We start from the raw sequence: 23,881 nt of genomic DNA on the forward strand, positions 1-23,881 counted from the left end.
AGCACATGAAGAGTCTATTGGGAATCCAGGGAGAGGCTCAGGACCCAGATCTCGGAAGGGGTTTCCCCAAACAGAATCTCTGCTGCTCAGACTCAGCACCCTCAGTTGGCGCCTTTAAGGGCAGAGGCAGGTTCTCCCATTTCTCAGGCAGCCCCTCCAGTCGGCCGCTTCCTCCTTCCTCTTCCTTCAGTGCAGGCAGAGCCCCCACACCTCCTTTCTCTTCCTCCGCCTGCGAGCTCCCTGCACCCCTAGGTCCCCTCCTCGCATTTCCAGGAAATAAAATGCCCGCGGTGCGCCCACCTTCTGGCACAGCCCCTGCCCGCCGCGGGCGCCCCTCCCCCCTCAGGCAGCGGCGCGCGGCGCCCGGGCACCCGCCTCCCCATACCTTACATGGACAAATGCGTGCAGGCAAAGTCAGGAATTCAGGCCCCTGACGTCAGCTTCCAGCTCTCAGGGCACCGCACGGGAGACCGAGGGGAGGGGGTGGGGACGGTGGGAAGGAAGGAGGGGGAAAGGCACCAACCAGCAGCCGCTCCAGCCCTGCCGAAGTTTCACTTTTTGTCTGTGGGTTCGCTCCCGGGCCCCGCGCGAGCGAGCTTTCCCGGGATAAGTAGCTTTTAGCGAGCAGGGGGACGGCCGGGCGCTGCAAGGTAAGGGCTGGCGGCGCGGTCCGGGGCGCGGGACCCGCCGCGGGGCGCGGGGCCGAGCCTGTCCGGGGCTGGGGACAATGGGAGGGGGAGTGCCTGGGCGCCTCCTCCTACGCCTTAGCCTCCGCCTCCAGCCGCCGCCGCCACCGCCGCTGCCCCGGCTGCCTCCTCCCAGAGGTATTGTTGCAAATCCTCCTTCCTCCCCCCCACCCCCCCTCCGCCCGCGGGTGCCTCGGGAACCCCCAGCCTCCCCGGGCGCGAGCGCCTCCGGGGTGGCAGCGGCGCGGGCGCTGGGTGTGGAGCGTGCGCCCTGCCCCGGCCTGGGGGCCCGCGGTGCGGAAGTGCCAGCCGCGGTGCCATCGCGGGGTACACGCCATGGAAGGAAGACCCCGAGTTTTCGGGGAAGCTCGGATCGCGGTCTGGGCGGGGTTGGAGCCCTTCCCCCGGGTGACCCCAGCCTGGGCCTTTCTGGGCGCCCAGGGGGCGGGGCCACACCCAGCTGCTTCGAGCTTTCGCGGAATCCCAGTTGTCACCGTGGAAGGGGCCTAGGAAATCCAGTTAGCCAAGCCCCCATTTTACAGTTGGGGCAATTGAGGTCCGGAGAGAAGGAGGGCCTCCCCAGAAGTTAGTCACTTAAAGGCAAAACTGTAATGAACATAAATGGATCCCAATTCCTAATTTCCGTTCTCCAGCATTTCTCCAGCGCTCACTGTGTGCCAGGGGCATTGGCGGGTTTTTAGGTCGGAGAGGCAGATAAGGCCCAGTTCTTGCCCTATGAGAGCCCTCAGACCACCGAGGAGCCAAACCTGAAAGTGCTGAGTGCTGGATAAGGATTTAATGGGCTCGGAAAAGGAGTTTGATTTCCTGGTCCTTGGAGAGCGGATAGTGATGGCCCTTTGATCAGGGGTTTTTGAAGTATGGGAGTTTTCTGAAGCTAGCCAGTGACCAAGAAGCAGGCAATTTGCGCAGGAGTGGGGATGGGGTGGAGGGTGGGGCTGGGGCTGGTAGGGTGTTGGGGGTGGGGGTGGGCTGTAGATCAGAGAATACTAAATAAAATGTGGAGAGTAGTGATGAAACTGTAAATGTGACTGTGTTGAGGGCATGGGGTTGGAAGGAGAGTACACGAGATGGGTAAATCAGTGGACTTGTGCCCAGGTAACTCTGACAGAGCAATGTCTTTGGGACTTTGTGATGCTATGGAGACCAGAAAGCTATCTCTATGGCTTCCCTCTCAGCCCTCAACACAAAATGCAAAAATTCAGGGTCATCTCTGAGTTACTTTCCTAATACCAGACTCACTTAACTTTATCTCCAATCCTCTTTCTCCTTCTACCCCCTCTCCCTTTTCTAAATTGCTTGCCTTCCAGTAAAACTTGTTCTTACTAAGGTGTTAGTGAGTTAATGGCTCACCTCTCTCAGAACTTGTGTATTTTAAGAAAGCCTTTAAGTGGAGCGAAGGGAAGCTACCAACTCCCTTTTCCACTTCTCATTCCTCAACCTCCCTCTCTCTTACAGATGGGGAAATAAAAATGAAGGGCCAGAGAAGGTGGATGCTATGGTGAATAATGGTGGATGATGGAGTGGGGGAGGGGCAAAATTTCTAATAGGGTTCACTCTACTCCATGACCAGCATTTCTCCTTCCATGGTTCCTGCTAGCACTGGGGACTGCCAAAAGGAAATGTGTCTTGCATTGAATCTTCGTAGGGCTGTCCCTCCATTCCAATGCCCAGACTTTTATAGTCTGGAATGTACACTCTAGCTGGAAGAGAAGTAGTTGGGGTTAGCTGCTTGCATGGTAGGGAGAATACCTGGACCTTTGGGTTAGGCAGTCCCACAGGGTCATGCTCCCTGTGAGTAGCTGGCCAGCCTAGAGTTGGCTTTGATGGTAGAGGGAGGAGAAACGGAGCTGCTGAGCTGGTTACTATGGCTGGGACTGATTAGGACTCTTGGAGTGACAAATTCTGGTGGTAAGGTCATCACTCTGGGGCAGGTAGTCAGTTCCAGGCCGTGGTTGGTGGGAAAGGAGGCTTGTTTATGAAGGGCCTTAAAAATGCCAGGCTTGGGAGTTTGGATATGACTTGAAGTCATCATTTGAGGGTTTTGGGCAGGCTGGGACATGATTGAGAGGGGAGGTACTGGCACTGGAAAGCCTTTGGCTGCCCATTTCTAGAGAGAGGCAATAATTTGGCCTATAAATATTATCATTGGGTGTTCACTCACTTACTTGACATATATTACTGAGAACCTATTATGTGCCCTTGGCAAATATGAAATTTTATAGCAAGTGCTTGTACTTTAAAGACAAGTAAGTTGTATTTCATCAGTTCTAAGGTACATTTCCCCCCCCCAAATTTTAATATCACTGAAATTGGGCTGTCTTATAATCACAGATGTGTCATAGTTGAGCAATTTTTCATTCCAAGTTGATGATGGTACATCTTAGAGTCAATGGTTTAGATTTGATAAAAGTTATCATACTTGTATGAAAATACAGTGCTTGGCACTTTATAAAACATTTTCCCATCAGATATTCCATTTGCATCTCAAAAATCCTGAGAATTGGGCCTGGTGACACTGTCATCTCCATGGTAACTCTTTCCCAAGGTCACACAGCTAATTAGAAATGTGCTCAAAATGACAATCCAGAACTTTGACTCTTGGTGTTAATGTGTGATTTTACTCTGCTGTGGAACTCACATGGGTTATTGGGAGAACTGTAGAATAGTTGGATCGGATTTTATTTCAGAACTATGCTTTAAAATGCTGGAATGATGATGGGTTTTTGGCCAAGGGCAGAGTGTAACTCACTGGGATATACTGGGAAGCCACTTTAGCCCTGAAATTTGCTGCATTTAATGGAAAATGGACAGAGGGATAGAAAGTGCCAGGTAACATGGTAGAACCAGAAGATGGAACACACGAATCTATTTTTACATAAAGAAGATAAACAGTGCAGGAAGCACACAAATCCAGGAGCCTACCTACTGCAAGCCAGGAACTGGCTGGCCCTGGGAGTACAAAGATGAGGACAGGATTCCTTGAAGACCACAGGTGTACATGCGCATGCACATGCTATTTTCCGGGTATGTTTTGGCTGCTCTGCACTGAGGAGGGTCCCTTTAAGGGAAGCCAGCACAGAGAGAGTGGTGTCTGAAGAGTTGCCAAAGTGGAGGAAGTACAGACAGGTAAGCCTCAATCTGTGAGGCTGATTGGGAACATTTATTCCTGAGGCTGTATTTTGAATGGCTAGCATAAAGTGGGCTGTGGGAATTGGGGAAAGGGGGGAACTTTTATTTTTTTTCTAAGTAGATTTAACTTTACCTTGTAGGCTATAGGGGCCTTTAGTTGGCACTCGAGAGATTCACATGAGAACAAGCCTGGGCAGGACCTCTGAAACCATCTTTGGGAAGAGGTATTTGGTTAGTAATGCAGGAAGCATAGTAACACATTTAAGTAATTGGTTGGTGAACCTGAGACTTTGACCTTGGGCAGTAATTAGGAGTCTTAGCTCTGTGTGTGCATTGATGGGTGGGGACTCTTCTTGGAACTGGCTTGGAAGGCTGTGCCTTGCTGGAAGAAACCCAGGTGAGGAAGGGAAGGTAAAGTTTTCTGTATGGAGAAAACTCCTATCCGGGTGAAAAATCTGAGGCTTGAAGGTATGTGTGAGACAGAGAACCTGAGGGTGAGAGGAAGGGAAGAGGGAATGGAGTGTGTTGTGGGTCCTCTCTAGATCAGCTGGAGGTGTAAAGGAAATGGCCAGTGCTTAATGCAGGCCACAGAAATGAGAAAGGACACAGCTGTATCCTTGAGGCCTTCATCTCTTCTGACTTTCCACAAATAGGGTGAGTGGGTGGCCAGAGTGTCAATGGGATTCATGCTTGGAAGCATTTAAACCACAGAATTGAGGCTAGAAAATGTTAATCTTCCTATCGTTCTTTCTTAACCATAATAGTAATAAGAATATAAGTTTGAAAAAATTTTGGAGTGCCTGATATGTACTTACATACTTCTCATGCCGATTTATTAAAGTTGGTTTTATGATTTTAGTTTCATTTGCAAATGAGATGATGAATCCGGTTAAATAAGGTTATACCACTACTAAGTGACATGGTCCAGTTTCTGACCTTTGCCTGACCTATAGCCTCGCCACCACTCTTTTATGTCTCCACAGAATGAAAAATTCTAATCAACATTGATTTTCAGTGTTCTTCCTTGGAGTTTAATTCATATACATTTATTGAGTACTGGTGGGATCATAATTGAGGGTTTATGATCAAGGGTGAGCAGTCTTCTCAATTCCACACAAGTGCTCCACCATTCCCTCTCTTAAGATGCTACTGTTCCCTCTACCCTTTGGGTGTTTTCTCTCTCCAAACCTAACTGGAGAAGTCAGAGTCTCTCTAGCAAATTATCTGCACCCCTCCCCCAATATTACTTCCTCTCCTCTCTTCTCCTCCCCTCCCCTCCCCTCCCCTCCCCTCCCCTCCCCTCCCCTCCCCTCTTTTCCCTCCTCTCCCTTTTCTCCTCTTCCCTCCCCTCCTTTTCCCTCCTCTCCTCTCCTCTTCATTGTAGTGATAAGACCTCCCCCCCTCCCCCAGTTTTATTGAGATATAAAGTATAAGTTTAAGGTGTACAACATAATGGTTTGACTCATATATGTTGTGAAATGATCACATCTCCTTGGAAAATGCTAGATGTCTTCTGGGGTTGAGCCAAATAGCTCTTGTTGGATCCTGCCCTCCCTAAGTCATGCTGACCTCTTCTTCCAAGGAAAGCAGGTTCAGCAAATGCTTCCCCATGACTTACCTGCCTCAGGTGGGTCATTTGCATTTTAAAGATTCACAGATGCAGGTATTTTCTGGGGAGAGACCTCAAGAATGGCATCCAGCAAAGTTTACTTCTGGTGTTCTGAAGGTGTTCAGTAATTTTTTGTGAAATGAATGAACTGAAACAGTATAAGCATGAATCATCACTTGACCTTTTATGTTTGCTTGTTTTTGTCTTCACTTCACTATAAAATAAGTTTCATGAGGATCCCAAGGATACCTTTGTTAATGGTCATGTTCCCAGTGCCCAGATGACTGCCTGGCACATGTTAGGCACTCTGGAAATATTTGTTAGATGGAGAAAGAGATTGATTATGTTCTCTGCAAACATAAATGGCAATGTTGGGGAAAGGAACTATTTTTATTGACCCTAAAGTTTGGGCTTGGGGGCACAGGACTCCTTTGAGATTCATCTATGCTGTACCTGCCACAGATGGCATTGGGCAGTTCCACAGTGAGGGTCAAGGTTAAGAGTTCTGTGTTGAGTCTTTAAGTTAGCTATCCTAAGAGAAATTTCAATTGAAACTGCTCTTTCACTTTTCTCTCACACAGACAGGTGGTTCTGCTGTCTTTGAACATTCCTCTGTTTTTTTTATCCATGCCTTTGCCTATGCTGTTTTCCAATGCCCATAATCATATTATTTATCCAAACTATGTTGGAAAGCCATAGTTTCATATTCTTTCATCACCAGCCTAGTCTGTGTAGTTTCTGGCCTGTCCATTATCTCTGCTGTTGTAAAACTATGATCCATTAAGTTCAAAACCCAAACCCACTTTGTGCAATGAAGCCATTCCTGGACTCCTTGCCCCTTCTACAATTCATCTAGCTCAACTTCTTCTTTTTCCCCCCCATAAGAATGGGTCTTCTTTCTGTCCTTCCCTCTTCCTTCCTTCCTTCCTTCCTTCCTTCCTTCCTTCCTTCCTTCCTTCCTTCCTTCCTTCCTTCCTTCCTCCCTCCCTCCCTCTCTCCCTCCCTCTCTCCCTCCCTCCCTCCCTCCCTTCCTCCCTCCCTCCCTCCCTCCCTCCCTCCCTTCCTTCCTTCCTTCCTTCCTTCCTTCCTTCCTTCCTTCCTTCCTTCCTTTCTTTCTTTCTTTTTTATATTTTATTGATTTTTCACAGAGATGAAGAGAGAGGGATAGAAAGTTAGAAACATCGATGAGAGAGAATCATCAATCAGCTGCCTCCTGCACACCCACTACTGGGGATGCACCCACAACCAAGGTACATGCCCTTGCCCGGAATCGAACCCGGGACCGTTCAGTTTGCAGGCCGACACTCTATCCACTGAGCCAAACCAGTCCCGACTAGCTCAACTTCTTGTATTCATTTTCACACATGTGTACTGAGTGATCACCATATGCTAGACAGAAATGCTGAAAACTGGCTTACAAAGACAAGGGTCTGTTTTCAAGGGTTTTGATTCCAGCATAAGAGAGAGAGAGAGATTGAAATAGAACATGATAAGGCCTTAGTAGAGTGATGAACAAAGGGCAATGGGAGCACTAAGAATGGAGTGACCAGCACCTGGAAAGGTTTTGAAGAGAGAGTAGGAGTTTATAAGGTGAATGGGGTGGAAGAGCATTCAGGAATAGACACCTTGATATAAATGCATAATCCTGAGGCCTAAGGGTGCAGGCTGTGCTTGGAGATCACTGTGAAAGGTGGCTCTGAGGATTAGATTATAAAGGCTGATAGGGCAGCTAAAGATGATGTCAGGAGTTTAAGGAGGGCAGAGGCTATTGTTACTCTTACAGCAAAGGAGGGCCTTGCTGCCCCTTAGCTTTAGAAAGCTCTGGTGACTGAATGGTAACAAGTTAAAACCCCAGGCAGGGGCCTGCTTAGGAGGATGCTGAAGGAGATACTGGACTTGTATCAGCTCAGGAGAGCAGAGAGGGGAAAACAGATTCTGGAAGCTGTTTGCTCTTAGAATCATATTAGGCAGCTTAGCTCTTACTCTTGTCCTTCTAATTATTTGCAAGCTTATCAGCCTTGGCTGGGAAAACTGTTTTATGTGACCAAAGGTTGTAGCAGTAGGAGAATCATCAAGCTGGCAGCCAGTTCTTGCCTTAGAAGTGCAGGCTGGGTTGTGGTGGCCAGAGAGACCTGCTTCCTTATTGCAGTGAAGTGGAAACTGAGGCCCCAGGGAAAGAGACTTGCTCTGTCTCATCTCTGACAGCTGAGCTAGAATTGGGCTGTGGCCAGCTCTCTTTCAAAGGTGTTTTTGATTCTGTTTCTGCTGAGCCTGGCCTGACACATTCCTTCTTTTGCCTAGGAGAATTTGGGAGGGGATAAAACCTAAGAGATCATTGTTACTAGGCTTGAATCTTGTGCTTTTGCACTTGGAAAACAAAGTGATTAAGATGGTTCTGTTCAGATTTGTGTGCGGTTTGGGAATTTGTTTCTTTTACTGCCATTTATGCCTGTGGCTTGTTTGCAAGAACCAAGCTTCTGATTCCTTGATAACCCCCAGCACATTCCTTGGTTGTGACCGTCCCAGCCCCACCCCCAGCACTCTCCTTTTTCTCCTTTTATTTCTGTGTATTTTTTGCTTGCCAGTATGGGACCTGATCCTCCTGTTTTTTTTCCTTTCCTCTTAAACCTGCCCATCACAACCCATATCACAGAACCCATTAGTATTTCATAGCCTTCATAGCACTTTTTATGTGGCGAATACATTTTACAATCGTTTTTCATTATCCAGTTCCCAGCTGCAATCCAGGAGATGTGTCAGCAGGATCAGTCTTGCTCTGAGTGAGGGCAAGCATTCAGGGGAGAAGAAGCCTTCCCACAGAGTGCCTTGCCTTAAGTGGCAAAAGGAAAAATCAGACTCCTGTCTCAGAAGCGCCTGTCCTGGGTCTTCATTTCTTCTGTAAGTGAGCATGAGAATTGGATGTGAAAGTCTCCAGCAAGCCCCGTACACAGGCAAGAAACCATTGTTATTTTACATTGTTGGCATTTTTATTTTTTAAAATATATTTTATTGATTTTTTTTACAGAAAGGGAGAGAGAGAGAGAAGAGAGAGAGGGAGAGAAACATTGACCAGCTGCCTCCTGCACAGCCTCCAATGGGGATGTGCCAGCAACTAAGGTACGTGCCCTTGACCCCTTGACCGGAATTGAACCTGGGACCTTTCAGTCCGCAGGACAGTACTTGCTTAAGAGATAGAGGGACTGTTCTTTCTGGTTTCACCCGGACAGCCCTGGTTTTTGTGTTCTAATTAGTACCATTAGCTGCCGGTGTCTGTGACTTTGGACGAAAACTGAGAATCATTTTTGAGACTCCAGAATTCTAAGGGTCTGGGCTTTTACCATGCTATCATTTGCTTATGCTGTTTTCTCTACCAGTATCATCACCAATGGTTTTTTTGATATAGGAAAAACAAAGACCTGTGTTTGAGTTACCCACTAGCAAATTCTTAAGCAAATTCCAGAATAATCTTGAGTTTCAGTTCCCTTCACACAGAGGTCATATGGTACATGGCAGTGTATTCGTGAGAACCAGAGACATACGCATCATGGTGCTTTTTAAAAGGTAATGTAGTGCATAATGTGGTAATTCCTGATGCCCAGCATGGTGCCTGTCACACAGGGATGACACTTTACCCTTCTGGGGGATATCCTGGGATCTAGACCCAGACAGGTCCAAGTTCATATCCTAGCTGTGCTCTCTGGGGTGGTCACAGGCAGAATTTTGTTTACTGACTTACTAATACTTTTAAGACCTCTCATTAATGAGGGCACCACTGTTTAGAATATGAGGTGTGTGAGCGCACAGGTGTTCTTGGCTGTGCAGAGATTGTCCATCACCAGTAGTAGCTGTGTGTCCCTTCTCCCAATTGGCACCATCCCACTCTCTTGGATTTTGTTTGTGTTGTGTTTTTCAGTCTGCAGGGTTTGCTTCTACTATAGCAATTGCTTGTGTCATGGCCTCACATTAAAACTCCATGTAGTTCAAATGGAAAACTGGTTCTGATAAGTGGTGTTAAGTCTTCTTCAGAAACTTGTGTGGGAAGCTTTCATGGGGCACCTAAGCAAAGGGTCAGGACAGGGCAGCACTCTTTTACTGACCTTCAAGAACTGTGCTTTGGGTACCTGTCTACCATAGCCATTGTCAGCATTCCTTAGTTACTCAGGCCATCAACCAGCAGCTCAGCCCCTATGTTGGAGAGGGTCTAGGACATAGAGGGCCTTCCCTATTAGGAGAACATGGCTGAGCAAATGTACTGTGAGTTTGTTGGCATTTTTAGGAAACCACATTTGCATGTTAGGGGATTCCTCTCCTCAATATTAGCCTTCCTTTCCTCATCCATAAAAATGGCGGTAGCAACACTACTTGCTTAAGAAGTAGAGGGAGTGTTTTTTCTGGTTTTCCCAGGACATTCCTGGTTTCTGTCTGTGTCCTGGTGTAGTATTGACAGTGTCCCCTTTTATCCTTTGAATTGTTATGATTTGGAGGATAAATTATATGGTCACCTTACTTGTAGGTGAGTATTGAGTAAGGTAGTGTAAGTAATATACTGAAGGCCAGGCCTAAGGTAAGGATTCAACACACATATATTGTTTTTGTTAGAGGAGACATTAGGTGCTCAAGAAATGTTTGTTCAATGAACTGCATTTATAAAGGTAAATTTTGAGTATGTTTGAAAGGGATGTCTAGATTGTAGGCACTTAGAGTTTATTAGATTTGATAAAACATGTCAATGATGTTTAAAATATAAGAAAGTGCCACGAGAGTAGTATAAATGACGGATTTCTGGAGTGGATAAGTCCACTGGAACATGTGCAGAAGCTTGTTGGAAGTGCTGGGCCATGGGTTGGACCATGAAGGACAGGGAGGTTTAGTCCAAGATGCACTGGGGAAGCTAAAATTGCTCTGGCTACTAAGAGTTAGGAAATAAGATAGAGTTTCTGTCCATGTGTGTTACTTTAGCTGGATTTTTGTTTTTATTTTAAAATATATTTTATTGATTTTTTACAGAGAGGAAGGGAGAGAGATGGAGAGCCAGAAACGTCGATGAGAGAGAAACATCGACCAGCCGCTTCCTGCACATCCCCTACCCGGGGATGTGCCCGTAGCCAACGTACATGCCCTTGACCGGAATCGAACCCGGGACTTTTCAGTCCGCAGACCGATGCTCTACCACTGAGCCAAACCGGTTTTGGCTAGCTGGATTTTTGAATCTATTGTTTTCCATCAGTGGCCTATGTTGATAAAGATCTTTAACTGTAACAGCCCAATGTGGTACTGAATTCTGTGCCAAGAGGTCACAGAATAATCTTACTCTTCCTGTTGAATTTCCACTGAATATAGTGCCTTTTTAGATCCCAAGAAGAAAAATAAAACAAAACAAAACAAAGGCACCTGAAACTTCTGTCTTGTTTGGTATGAATAGTAATCATTTTTAGGAACTGCAGTAGGGAGTTGCCACACAGAGGGTGGGGTGTACCCTGACTCATGGGAAAGGCAAACTGCAGTGACCTGGAGGGTAAGCAGCACCTTTTCTTAGAACAAGGTGAAAGTTAGGTCAGCTTTCCAGTAGTCTGCTCATTTCCAACCTGGAAATCTCTCTTCTTGGCCACAGCCTATCAGCTTTACTTAGAGCATAGGGTTCCAGTAATGGCAGCTGGACAAAACCCTAAAAATACATTTGTCATCTATTTGACAGAATCCTGTGCTTATTTATATAACATCAGGTGCCATAGGTACTTGTGAATGACTGAGTGAAAATGTAGTCTGGGTTTGGGGCATGAGATCCCCACCTTCAGGAGATCTTTTAAATCAATACAATTTGTAAAAGTATGTGCTATCCTATACCCACCAATGAAAAAGAAGTATGTGCCTCTCCATTTTATTTTATTTTTATATTTTTATTGATTTTAGAGAAGAATGAGGAGAGACAAATAGAAACATCAATAATAAGAGACAATTATTGATTGGCTACCTCCTGTATGCCCCACAGTTGGGATCGAGTCTGCAACCTGGGCATATGTTCTGACCAGGAATAGAACTGTGACCTCCTGGTCAATAGGTTGATGCTCAACCATTGAGCCATACTGGCTGGGCTCTCCATTTTAATCTTTATCCAATCTCAGAGATTTCCCTGCTTTGCTTTTTCCTGCCTCCTTAATCTACCACCAATGAATTTCCAGTAATTCCTCCTTATGTCTCCTCCTCTGATTCTAATTTATAAAATTCATAAAACTGCCATTCTCTGGAGCATTTTCTCAATTCATTGACATTTTGCATCTTGGCAATGACAGTTTGGCTCAAATAAACTCATAAAAATAAAAGAGGTATATGTGCAAGTATCTGTTGGCTCTAATTGAACAGTTACTGACTAGGAATCTGGGAGAAACTTTACAAATGAAAAGATTGTCATTGAGTCTTGAAGGATGAGTGGCAATTTGGTGGGCCAGAAGAAGAGAAGGTAGGAAATACCATGGACAGAGACACAGAAGAGAGAAAGTGCAAGGTGCTTTGGAAAGTTGGAGTCAATGGGGACTACCTAGTGGAGAGGCCTTGGAGATGAGGGTGGGGCTTAGACTGATAAAGGCCTTGATTGCTGCATTGAGGAGTTGAGCCTGCACTATGAAAGGAGCATCAAGTAGGGAAGTGGGGTGATTGGATCTATGCTTTAGGAAAATAACTGGTTATAGTATGCTGGATGGATTGAGAGGAGGATATGGAAGATGGTGAGATATGCTGTAGCTCAGCCAAGAGATAAAGCGAAGCTGAAATAGGGATGAGGAAATGGTTGTGGGGGCATGTCAGAGGTAGAATAGAGGTTACCTATTCTTGTCATTGAAACAAGAGTAACCCCAGACTCTGAGCAGGTGACACATGCAAAGTCCATAGCAAAATTGGACAAAAGGCAGAGAGTGTTAAAAATAGATGATTGGGTACTAAGAATGATGAACTAAAGTTCATGTGGAATTGTGTGGAGCCACTATTTTGGTGCTACTTACCAAGGAGATCATGTGGCCTAGGCCAGCCTGCATGGACCTGCTAAGGTGAAATCCATCAATCTAGTCATGGCACTTCTTGGCAGTTGCCATTTTTATAGTGCTTTACAGTTGATTATCTATTTTCCTATACATACAGGTAAATCCTCACAACAGTCCAGTAAGTACTGATTAATATTGTCTAAGTTTTACTGATAAGGAATGTGAGACTGAGAAAGATTAAGTAACTTGCCCAGGACTTCAACTTGAGTTTTCTATTAGCACAATTTCATATTCCTCCTTTCATGAGCCAGGAAAGATCCGCAAGACAGGTCCCCATTTTTGTTCATATTCATATCTTTAAGATTCACTGTGGATCCTGATATGTTCTTACATATTTAATAAATGCTAATTTCATATGTTGAGTAAACATATGAGTGAATACTATAAGTGAAGTAATTAATGACATCTTTAGTTTTAAGAATATCTTTAGTAATGAGAAATCCTAAATGCACTCCTCTAAACATTAATCAGTTTCTTATCTAAACACCATGGGAAAGAACTTCTTTAGAATATATTTAATTAACTTCATAAAACAAATGAACAAGCAAACAAAGAAACTCTTTTTTACTTGAATACCCCTCTCTGATCTCAACCCCCAAAAGTGCATTCTGCTTTTCTGTATGTGTTCGATGTTTCCTTCTACTTGATATTGTTACGAAAAAGCTGCTCAGGTTTTACATTGATTTTTTACATAATTAAATACTTTTTGAAATTGATAAATCCTGCTTTAAACATTACTCATGTGGACTCTAGGATAGTTTTTATTTTTTAAAAATAATTAAATATGATTTCAACATGTTAAAAAAATGCAGTGATAAACATGAGGGGACAAATACCTTTTTCTTCTTTCTTAATTATTTCCTTAAAAACAATTATTTCTTTGGCACTTCCACTTTCCCAAACGGTGTCAATCATTTTATCCTTGTATTATGTGGTTATCTGAATATGTATCTTAATTTCCTCAGGAATGTAGTAGAAAATTCATCATGGTTTGGCGGGTCAGACAGGTTTAGGATCAAATCATGGCTCTGCCACTTGTTAGTGCTTTATAATTAAACATTTGTAATAATCTTGTATTTGCATACAGTTACTTAACCTCCCAGATCTCCAATTCATCATGTGTAAAAATAGATCATAGTATCTTCCAGGTGGTACTGCTAAAAAATGTTATCTCTGTCCTCTTTGCTCTTTGCCAACCCATCAGATGATAATATAATCACATCTTTGTCCTTATATTTTGACATAGAGTATGATAAATAATAGACCTTAAGTCAATGTTTATTGGCTGGATAAGTAAGTTTTAAGTTCTTTCAAAGGAGAATTATAGGCTCAAAGATATCAGATATTTCTATTACTTTTCATACCAGTTGCCATACATACTCCAGAAAAACTTCTAATTTGTAGTCATTAGCAATGTGTGAGTCTACTTTTTCTCTGTGACTTCACCAGGACTTAACTTTATGACTTGCAGTTGTCTTTGCTAAATTAATATGTAAGAAATACTATTCCATTATAGTTTTAATTTACATTCTTTAATTACTGAAAATAATTCTCAAGAAATTAAGTTTGTTTCCCTTTGTTTGAATGGTCAAGTAGCAGTATTTAAAAATGGTCCAGGCTGAAGAAGCTTGTTATGAAAGGACTAAACATGTTTTGTGCTTTGAGTTGCCTAAACTTTATTTATGTATTAATTAATTTGTTTGGTCAGTGTTTATTGAGCACTGATTATATGTGCTAGTTACTATTCAGGGGCCATGTATACTACAAAGAAAAAAAATGAATAAAGTCAGTGATCTCCATTTCAACCTCCTCATTTAACATGGGTGGTAGCTGAGACCTGGAAGAGTGAGATTAATTACCTAGGGCCATACAGCTTGTTTTGTAGCAGAACCAACCATTTATTTGAACAGTAACTGTGATTTAAGATGTTTAGTATTAATAGCCTTTTAAACCATGGGAAACATCCTGGAAAGTTCTGAACAGTGATGTCTAAACAACATCTCCAACCCATATCTATATTGAGAAAGCAGAGTCCTGATTTAGAAAATATGACTACCTGTTTGTTATTTTTTGTTTTTGTTTTTTTAACATTTTTAAAAAAATTGATTTCAGAGAGGAAGGGAGAGGGACAGAGAGATAGAAACATCAATGATGATGAGAGATAATCATTGATCGGCTGACTCCTGCATGCCCCCTACTGGGGACTGAGCCTGCAACCCAGTCATGTGCCCTTGATCAGAATGGAACCTGGGACCCTTTAGTCTGCAGGCCAATCTCTATCCACTGAGCTAAACTGGCCAGGGAGATTACCTTGTTTTTTAGTCTCATAGAGAACTCCTTCCTTGAACTCTTTGCCTCTTGCATTTATTCATTCCTACTATAAATGAATAAACTTATTTTAAAAACAGGGCTAGAAAACAAAACAATTTTGATTCATATGTGAACCTTCTTGGACATGTTTTTGATAAATGGGAAGAACAGAAAACACATTTCTCTTATCAATAAAACAATCAATTTAGATTTAATATGGTAGTTATCCTCAGGTAATAAAAATTTAACTAACTTGTCATAACTATCTAGTTTAAACTCAATTAGGAGCCTCATATTCTTTACTTGCAGGGTAAAATTTAATAGAACTTCAGTTAAGCATTTATTGCTAATTTAATTTAAAATTAAGTTAATCACCACAGTTGGTAACAACCACAGAGTATTTAATTAACATTTAGCAAACTATCTTATTAAATCTAAATATGATGCAGACAGGAATTGTTTATTGCCATCAGTTTGCAAGCACCACCCCAAAGGGTCTTTGGTTTTCTCTTGGCTTTTCTCTTCTGATTTGTCATCTTCATTTTCTTCTGGTTGACACTCAACTTGGGTGAAGGAATTGAAGAGGCAAGAGTTCATAGTGTTATGGGAACTTTTGGATTTGGGCATAGCTGACAAATTCCTGTTCCATTGCATTGTATTCCATTCTTCAAGAATTATTGAGCACATTTTTTGTGTGTAAGACATTCTTTTAAACACTTAGGAATATATAGAGGAGGTCATGTTGACATATTTTTCATTATTCTCTCATCTGAAGATATGAAATAATTGAGTTAATTCATTCATTTAATACATTTATTGGCCTAAAGTTTGTAAGTTATTTTGCTGAGTGCCCCGGATATCATCATGATTTGGATAAAGATCCTTGCTCTTATGGAAGACAAGTATGAGATGTGTGGTAGTATGAGAGGTATAGAAATAGCAATATTGGGTGAGGTGCAATAGTAGGAGCACTACAGTTCCTTAAATGCTGTGATTTTTAAGATAGTGTTTTCCAAAATGTTAGAAATGTTCTATGGCAAAAAGGTCCTATAGCCAATTAAGTTTGGAAAAGTTAAAGTTAAACAAAATTAAATGGGCTTTAAAAAATATTGTTGAGATTATTACAGATGTTCTTCTTTTTTCCTCATTGCCCCCCTCCACTCAGTTCCCATCCCACTCCAGGCCTTTGTCACCCTACTGTCTGTGTCCATTATAGGTAATGCATATATTCCTAGAAGAACTTTGTTTAATCTCTTCCTGCCCTCCCCTTCCCTTTCCTCTGACTATCATCAATCTGTTTCATTTCTATGCCTCTGATTCTATTTTATTCACCAGTTTATTCTGTTCATTATATTTCTTATTTGTTTATTTTGATTTTTAGATTCAATTGTTGATAGGTATATATTTGTTGCCATTTTGTTGTTCATATTTTTTATCTTTTTTTCTTTTTTTTCTTCTTAAAGAATACCCTTCAGCATTTCATATAATGGTGGTTTGGTGGTGATGCACTCCTTTAGCTTTTTCTTGTCTGTGAAGCTCTTTATCTGATCTTCAATTTTAAATGATAGCTTTGCTGGGTAGAGTGATCTTGGTTGTAGGTTCTTGTTATTCATCACTTAAATATTTCTTGCCACTCTGTTCTGGCCTGCACAGTTTCTATTGAGAAATCAGCTGACAGTCCTATGGACATTCTCTTGTAGGTAACTAACTTTTTTTCTCTTGCTGTTTTTAAGATTCTCTCCTTGTCTTTAGCCCTCAGCATTTTAATTATGATGTGCCTTCCTGTTGTCTCCATTGAGTTCCTCTTGTTTGGGACTCTCTGTGTTTCCTGGACATGCAAGTCAATTTCTTTCACCAGGTAGGGGAAGTTTTCTGTCATTATTTCTTCAAATAAGTTTTCAATATCTTTAACTTATCTCAGAGGCTTCTTATACTATCTTATTATTTTTTTATTCTCTCTTTTTTTTTTGTTCTTCTGGTTGGGTGTTTTTGCTTTTTCATATTTCAAATTGTTAATTTGATTCTCAGAATTGTCTACTCTACCATTGAATTCCTATATATTATTCTTTATTTCAGTCAGTGTATGCTTAATTTCTGACTGGTTCTTTTCCTTTTTTTTTTTTTGGAGGTTCCTAGAAGATTTTTGAGTAACCTTATAACCATGGTTTTGAACTCTATATGCAATAGTTTGCTTTCTTCCATTTTTAAAATTTGTAACATGTTTCTTTGTCTTCACATTTTGATTGCTTCCCTGTGTTTGTTTTTATGTATTGGATAGAGCTGCTATGTCTCCTTGAGTTGGTAGAGTGAAAATTGGTAGAGTGTAGTATTAGGTCTAGTAATAATTAATGTCGTTTTATAATACTTTTTTAAATCGAATTTATTTAAACAATACAACAAAATTTAATCAACAATATAGTTGCTGTTGTTTTCTACTACTTGTGCCCAATGCTCAGGAAGCATTTTAATCCCTCTGTTGTAAAATTCTTGTGATTTTGATGCAAAAAATTCGGTCAATGCATTTTTGAGGCATTCTTCATTATTAAATTTTTTTCCAAGAAGAAAGTTTTGCAAAGAACGAAACAAATGGTAATCGGAAGGGGCAATATCAGGAGAATATGCAGGTTGAGGGAGAACTTCCCATTCCAACTGGCGCAGTTTTTCAGCAGTGATTCTTGCAGTATGCGGTCGTGCGTTATCGTGGTGAAGAATTACGCCCTTCCGATTAATCAGCGCGGATTCTTTTTCTCTTAAAGCTTGGGCTAACCTTTCCAATTGGGCACTATACACTGCACTTGTAATGGTTTGGTTAGATGGTAAAAGTTCATAATGAAGAATTCCTTTAAAATTCCACCAAACACACAACATCACTTTTTTCGCATGCAAGTCAGGTTTTGGCGTGGGCTGCGGAGCCTCATTTTTGTCCAACCATTGAGGCCACCTTTTCAAATTAACATACAGCACCCATTCTTCATCTCCGGTAACAATTTGCTCTAAAAACGGCAAATGGTTTTGACGAGAGAGGAGCGAACTGCAAATTGTGACTCTTTGATTACGGTTGTTGTCGGTCAACTCATGAGGAACCCATTTTCCAAACTTTTGGACTTTGCCAAGTGCACGCAATTGATTGGAAATTGTTTTTTTGTGAACAATTTAAAGTTGTCGCAAGCTCTTGTTGGGTAATTTGAGGATTTTGCACCAAAAGAGCTAGAAGAGCTTCTTGATCAAAATTGGACACACGGCCTCGACCACTCTTGTCATCTAACGAAAAATTTCCCTCGCGAAATTTCTCAAACCAACGCTGGCATTTTCTGGCGCTAACTGCATCTTGACCAAGAGCACTACAGATGTTTTTTGCAGCCTCACTTGCTTTTCTTCCTAATTGGAACTCGTAAAGCATACAGTGCCGAATATGCTCTTCATCCGCCATCTTCTTAGCCCTAGTTTTGCAACAAAAACCAAACCAAACACAAACTTTTTCAAGCAAAACTTGTTAATTGCACTTCACACGTTCTGTAAATACCACGTGTTTGAAGGTTATGTCAATACAAGTCAACGCCAAGCAAGATTTTAAACGAATGTTGAAAAACGACATTAATTATTACTAGACCTGTAGGTGTATTATAGGGCACAGTGACTCAGCCTCCCCAGTCACCTGAGCTGAGAGTTCTTGGTGCACCCTATTGTATGCTGAGAGCACAGGCTTGTTGTAGTTGAGAGTTGATTGCTGTTGGTATCACTGGGAGGAATTGACCTCCAGGCCAATTGGCTGTGAGGACCCGCTGTGACTACTGTGGGAGAGCTGCTTTGCAGGAGACACCCCTATGGAGCAGGACTTGCTTCAGTAGGGCTTTGGTGCTCACTGAGTCTGCCTCTTGAGTGTCACTTATGGATGTGTAGAGCTATAATCTGGTAGTGTCTGACATTGACCATTGGATACACTGGCTCTTGGGTCTCCAGGAAGGCACAAAGTCAGCCACTGCCTGGGGCCACCCAGCAAGAGCTACAGAGAGATTTCTCCTCTTTGTATTGGGTTTGGAAGTACCCTGATGAGGCCCAGCTGTGCAGCAAGGTGGGATGGTGCTGGTGCCAGATCTTGGCCTTTTATTGATAGGTTTGGGGCTCTCTGACCCAGCTGGAGCTTGTTTGCAAAAGCTGCTGCACACAGCTTGGGTGGGGTTATAAATTGGATGAGGCAGGGTCTTAGGGAATCACCGGGGTGGAGCAAACAGAAATGGCTACCAGTCAGCCCTGTGACCAAGGGATCCCAGCATAGGAACAATGATCCCTGTAAGCAACTCCACCTGGGAGAAAGCTGCCCCTGAGATCCTGCCCTTATGCCAGAAAATCAAGTTCCTTCCTGTATGTGTCTGTGTCCCCAAAGCTTTGCTCTGGTGCTGGAGCTCAGAGGAAGCAGGGAATTGTAAGTTCAGTTCATGGTGCTGGCCTTTTAAGAGGAACAGCTGGGTCTCCAGCAGCTTCTGTGTCACTGAGCCCCAATCTACACTGGTTTTTATAGCCTATAGTTTATTGCCTGTAGGGACTTCTTTTCCCAGCTCTAGGACCCTGGGCTGGGGGTCTCGTGTGGGCCTGGGACCCCTTGCTCCTCTGGACAGCCTCTGCAGAGACAATCTTCCTCCCGATTAAAAAAGCAGCACACGTGGGTGCTGGACTAGCTCATTTTGCACCTCCGCACCACCTACCAGTCTCAGTGTGCTTTCTTTTTTACTTTTCTTATTGTAAGACTTCCATTCACCCAGCTTTCCAGTGGTTCTGATGATGGTTGTTCTGTATTTTAGTTGTAATTTTGATGTGGTTGTGGGAGGCGGTGAGTACAGCTGTTTCCTATGCTGCCATCTTCAAATCTTAAATGGGAATTTTTACCATTGGACTTTTCTGATTTTGGACTTTATCCAAATTCTATCATTGGACTTTAGTAAACTAATGCACATTGTGATCTTCTAAGAGGTTTATTTCCCAAAGTCATTTGATCATAGACTTCTCCTCCCCCTCCCGGGACATTTATTGGGCTTAGTGTTCCCATATACTTTGGGTGAACTATGGGTCCTGTCTACCAGCATCTCAGCCTCAGAGGGGTACTCAGGCATGCACCTTAGTGACTATTTCAGCGTTGGAATTTCTAATTGGTATGAAAGGTGTGTAGATAAAATGACATAGAAATTTCTGCCTGGGGTTGAGTGTGTGGAATCAGAGCAGGCTTTTCTCATGGAAGAGAGCTAGGTTTGTATGTGAGAGAGTTTGTATGAGAGAGGCCTGGAGGATTGCCAAGGAGTCACTGGGAATAAAACAACCATGAAATTCTGACATGACTGATTGGGTTGAGATACCCTAACACATGGATACAACTTAGACCAATTTTCCTTTTAGCCTAAATCTTGACAGGTAAGAAGCGGCAGGCTTTTTGGTGCAGAACTCTGCTTTAGACCTTGTTCCAACTGAGTGACTGCCCATCTGGTGATGCACTCACTTCTGTAAGGCATTCTAATTTGCCTGGGGGAGGGCCTCTGCCTTGTGAATCACAATATCTTTTTGGAGTGGGTCTTGGCTCCTTGGTGAACAGCTTGATCCTAGCAGGTCTACTTTCCATTTACTTCATAATACACCATTTTCTCCACCTTTCCTCCCTCCTTCCCTGCCTTCACATATTCTGAAAAATCATTCTCATCTACCTGTATCAACCTTTTCATGTAAGGCAGAATACTCTTTTATAGTCTTACTGAAAAGTCATTTATTTTACTTAAAATAGTATTACTAACTATCTCCTCTTTAGTAGTAATTAATGTATGGAACATACTAGGTGAAATGGAGGATAATCAGTACATTTGGTCTACCATACCATAGGAATTGTGACTCCAGGGTCTGTTCTTTCAGTATCCACCTTGTTATCCATCTCTGTGCACGGGCAAGGAATGGGGAGATATGGGTTCTCTTTCTGGACCCAAGTTTTTCCCCTGTCTGAGCTGGTCTATTTATGAAATGTTAGGTGTAGGCTATGTACACTTAGGGACCTTTCAACTAAAAATGTTGAGTGTTAACATTTGCTAAGTCAACATAAGCTGGATTCAATCAGGATTGTTTGATCAGTCATATATCTTTGAGCCTGGCAATATGAGGAAGTGTGCAATGAGCAAAACACCATGTCCATGCATAGTGGACATTCGATAAAAACTGGTTCTTCTGTACCCAGCCTCCTTTTGGACTTTTTGGTCATATCTTCATCTCCTCTGCCACTCAAGCTTATCTTTTTGCTTACACTCTTTCTGCTGTAAACTTTTCCTTTCCCATTCCCCAGCCATTAGCTCCTTCTCCCTATCTCTTGAGGATTCCTTTTTCCCTTCTGGCCCTGCCTATGGAGGGTGTGTACTCCGGAGCCATCTGAAGACAAATGGCTAGAATGTTGGTGCAGATCAGGGAGTGTCCATGCTGGTTAGGCTGCACATCTTTCCAGGAGACTGTATGTTCTTCAGAACTGTTTCTTTATTGAATAAATATTGTTCAGTGAATGGGGCCAACTCTTGCCCTTAAGGACCCCATATTGGAGGTGAGAAGCTTTCTGACTTGTCTTTGACACGGTGGGAACTGAAGTCAGTGAGGAACATTATACATCAAAGAAAAGGATTTTGCTAGGTTCTCTGCATGGATTCTTGAGCACCTGGGAACACTAGTCACTGGAAAACTTAAGCTTATTTTGAAAACCTTGAAAAGGCAACTCTAGTGCTTGTTTTTTTTTTTTTTTTTTTTTGGCATATACTTGGACAGACAAATCAGGGATGAAAATAGCAACAGGCATCCATGCTAGAAGGCAGACCAGAGGGAATAATGTGGGCTGGTGGCACAACTATTCAAGAGTGATGTGGCAGAGAGCACAGGACAAAACCCATCCCAGAGATACTGTTCACATGGGGAGGGGCCATTGATATTGCCAGTGAGGTTTGGTTCTACTCCAGTAAAGATTTTCAAAAGTTAAGAATTTACCTTGATAGTCCTTTTGTTTCTTTTTCTTTGTATTAAACATAGTGCCTTTCAGCCTTTGTGATTAATCCTTTGGCTTTCCCCAGTTACATATACCTGCCTGAAAAATCCAGAAACATTTTGAAAGCTTTGATCTAAATGTGTAGTTCTTAAGAACCTGGGCTCTGGAGCTAGATTGCATCCTGGCTTTACCATTTAGTACCTCAGGTTGGTACTCAATCTCTTTAGGCTCCTATTGCCTTTTCCATCAATTAGGAATAAGAAAATTACCTATCTCCTTGTTATGATGATTAGATGAGCTAATACATAGCTAGCCCTTAGAACCAAGCCTGGCACATGACAAGCCCTATTAAATATTAGCTGCTGTTATTATGTGCTATCCTCACAGAGTCAGAACATTGTGAAAAGATCCTGGAGATAGTGTGCACTTTTGGTCATCTTTTTGAAGAAACTTTTAATTTTGGAACAAATTTAGAATTATAGAAAAGTTGTAAAGATTGTACATAGAATTTTTGTACACCTCTTATCCAGTTTCCCTCATTATTGACATCTTATGTTACCATGGTTCATTTGTAAAAACTAAGAAACTGACATTGGTACATTCCTGTCATCTAAACTCTAGACTCTATTTGGATTTCATCAGTTTTTCCATTAACATCCTCTTCCTTTTCCAGGATCCAGTCCAGGGTTCCACATTGGTCCCTCTGACTGATTGCTTCTAGTCAGCCTTAAAACTTGGCAGCCTCTTCCCCTCCACCCCAGATTCCTACCTCAAAGCTGGCTTGTTTCTCCTCTATTGTGTCTCTGTAATACTCCCCATTTTACTAGCACTTACCACATTGTAGTACTACAGTCTGTCTCCCTCACAAGAATAGGAGCTCCCCGAATTCAGGGGCCATGCCTGCCTTGTTCTCATTGTATCCTTATCCCCCAGCACAGCACCTGGTACAGAACAGGTGCTCTATAAATATTTGTTGAATGAGAATAAAATTTAGTTATTATATTCCTATGGCTTTAAAACTCTTATTTTTGTAATAGCTGGGGAAGGATTCTTTATAGAGAAGCCTGATACAATGTAGAATGTAGAATGAATATGCTAAAGTGGCTGTGGATAAAGTGGGACAGGACAGGACCCACTTTTCTTGCATTCCTCTGCTTTTTCTTTTTTTGGAAGGGGATCTGGCAAAGCAGGGCTTAAAAATCACCACAATCCAGCCTCTTTGTTTTCTGAAGAGGAGACTGAGGCCCTCAAATGGGGAGTGACAATGCTGGGTGAAGCTGGAAGGTAAAAAAAAGAAGAAGAAAAAAAAGAAAATAATAGAATGGGCTCAGCCAATGTGGCTCAGTGGTTGAGTGTTGACCTATGAAACAAGAGATTATGTCTCAATTCCCAGTAAGGCAAATGCTTGGTTGCAGGTTCAATCCCCAGTAGGGGGCACAAAGGAAGTAGCTGATCAATGATTCTCTGTCATCATTAATATTTCTATCTTTTTCTCCTTCTCCCTTCCTCTCTGAAATCAATAATATATATATATATTTAGGCTAAGTGACTGACCATACATCTCTCCCACCATCGGACCTACCAACTGGCCAGTACATATGACTTGCACTGGCAATTTAAAAATAAACAGTGACTTGCACATTGATGATTCCATTGATTCAATGGATGATGCCGAAAAGGAAAAATTTCCTATCAAATTTTTTAATACTATTACTCCTTTGGGGATACCATGCCATAAATTAAAATTAAAAGTAGGTGCAATCATCATGCTACTGAGAAATTTTAATACTAAATGGGATCTTTGTAATGGAAGTAGAGTTAACATATTCAAAGCTGAAGTATTAGCAGGATCTGCAGAAAGAGAGGGTGTTCTGATTCCAAGAATTGATTTGTCCCAATCTGACACTGGCCTCCCATTTAAATTAATTTGAAGACAGTTTCCTGTGATGCCAGTATTTGTGGTGACTATTAATAAAGTACAAGGACAAACTCTAGACAGAATAAGAATATTCCTACCTGAACCCATTTTCAGATATGGTCTGTTATATGTTGCTTTCTCTTAGGTTCAAAGAGTGTGTAATGTTAAAGTTAAAGTTGT

General features: G+C 42.3%; 1 protein-coding gene across 4 annotated transcripts in view; it reads left to right on the top strand.

Moving 5' to 3' along the window:
* Positions 1–490: 490 nt before the first annotated feature.
* Positions 491–23,881, top strand: part of LPP (LIM domain containing preferred translocation partner in lipoma) — a 636,317-nt gene continuing 612,926 nt past the window's right edge. The window contains exon 1 of one of the 4 annotated variants that reach the window (XM_084871808.1): positions 491–650. The gene's annotated coding sequence lies outside the window, so the exon portion shown is untranslated. Of the gene's footprint in view, positions 651–720; positions 825–23,881 lie in introns of those variants that run through there. The other 3 variants (XM_084871812.1, XM_084871810.1, XM_084871809.1) reach the window with 3 other exon arrangements.

Source organism: Pipistrellus hanaki (assembly GCF_964339955.1).
Source record: "Pipistrellus hanaki genome assembly, chromosome: 2".
Taxonomy (NCBI): Eukaryota; Metazoa; Chordata; class Mammalia; order Chiroptera; family Vespertilionidae; genus Pipistrellus; species Pipistrellus hanaki.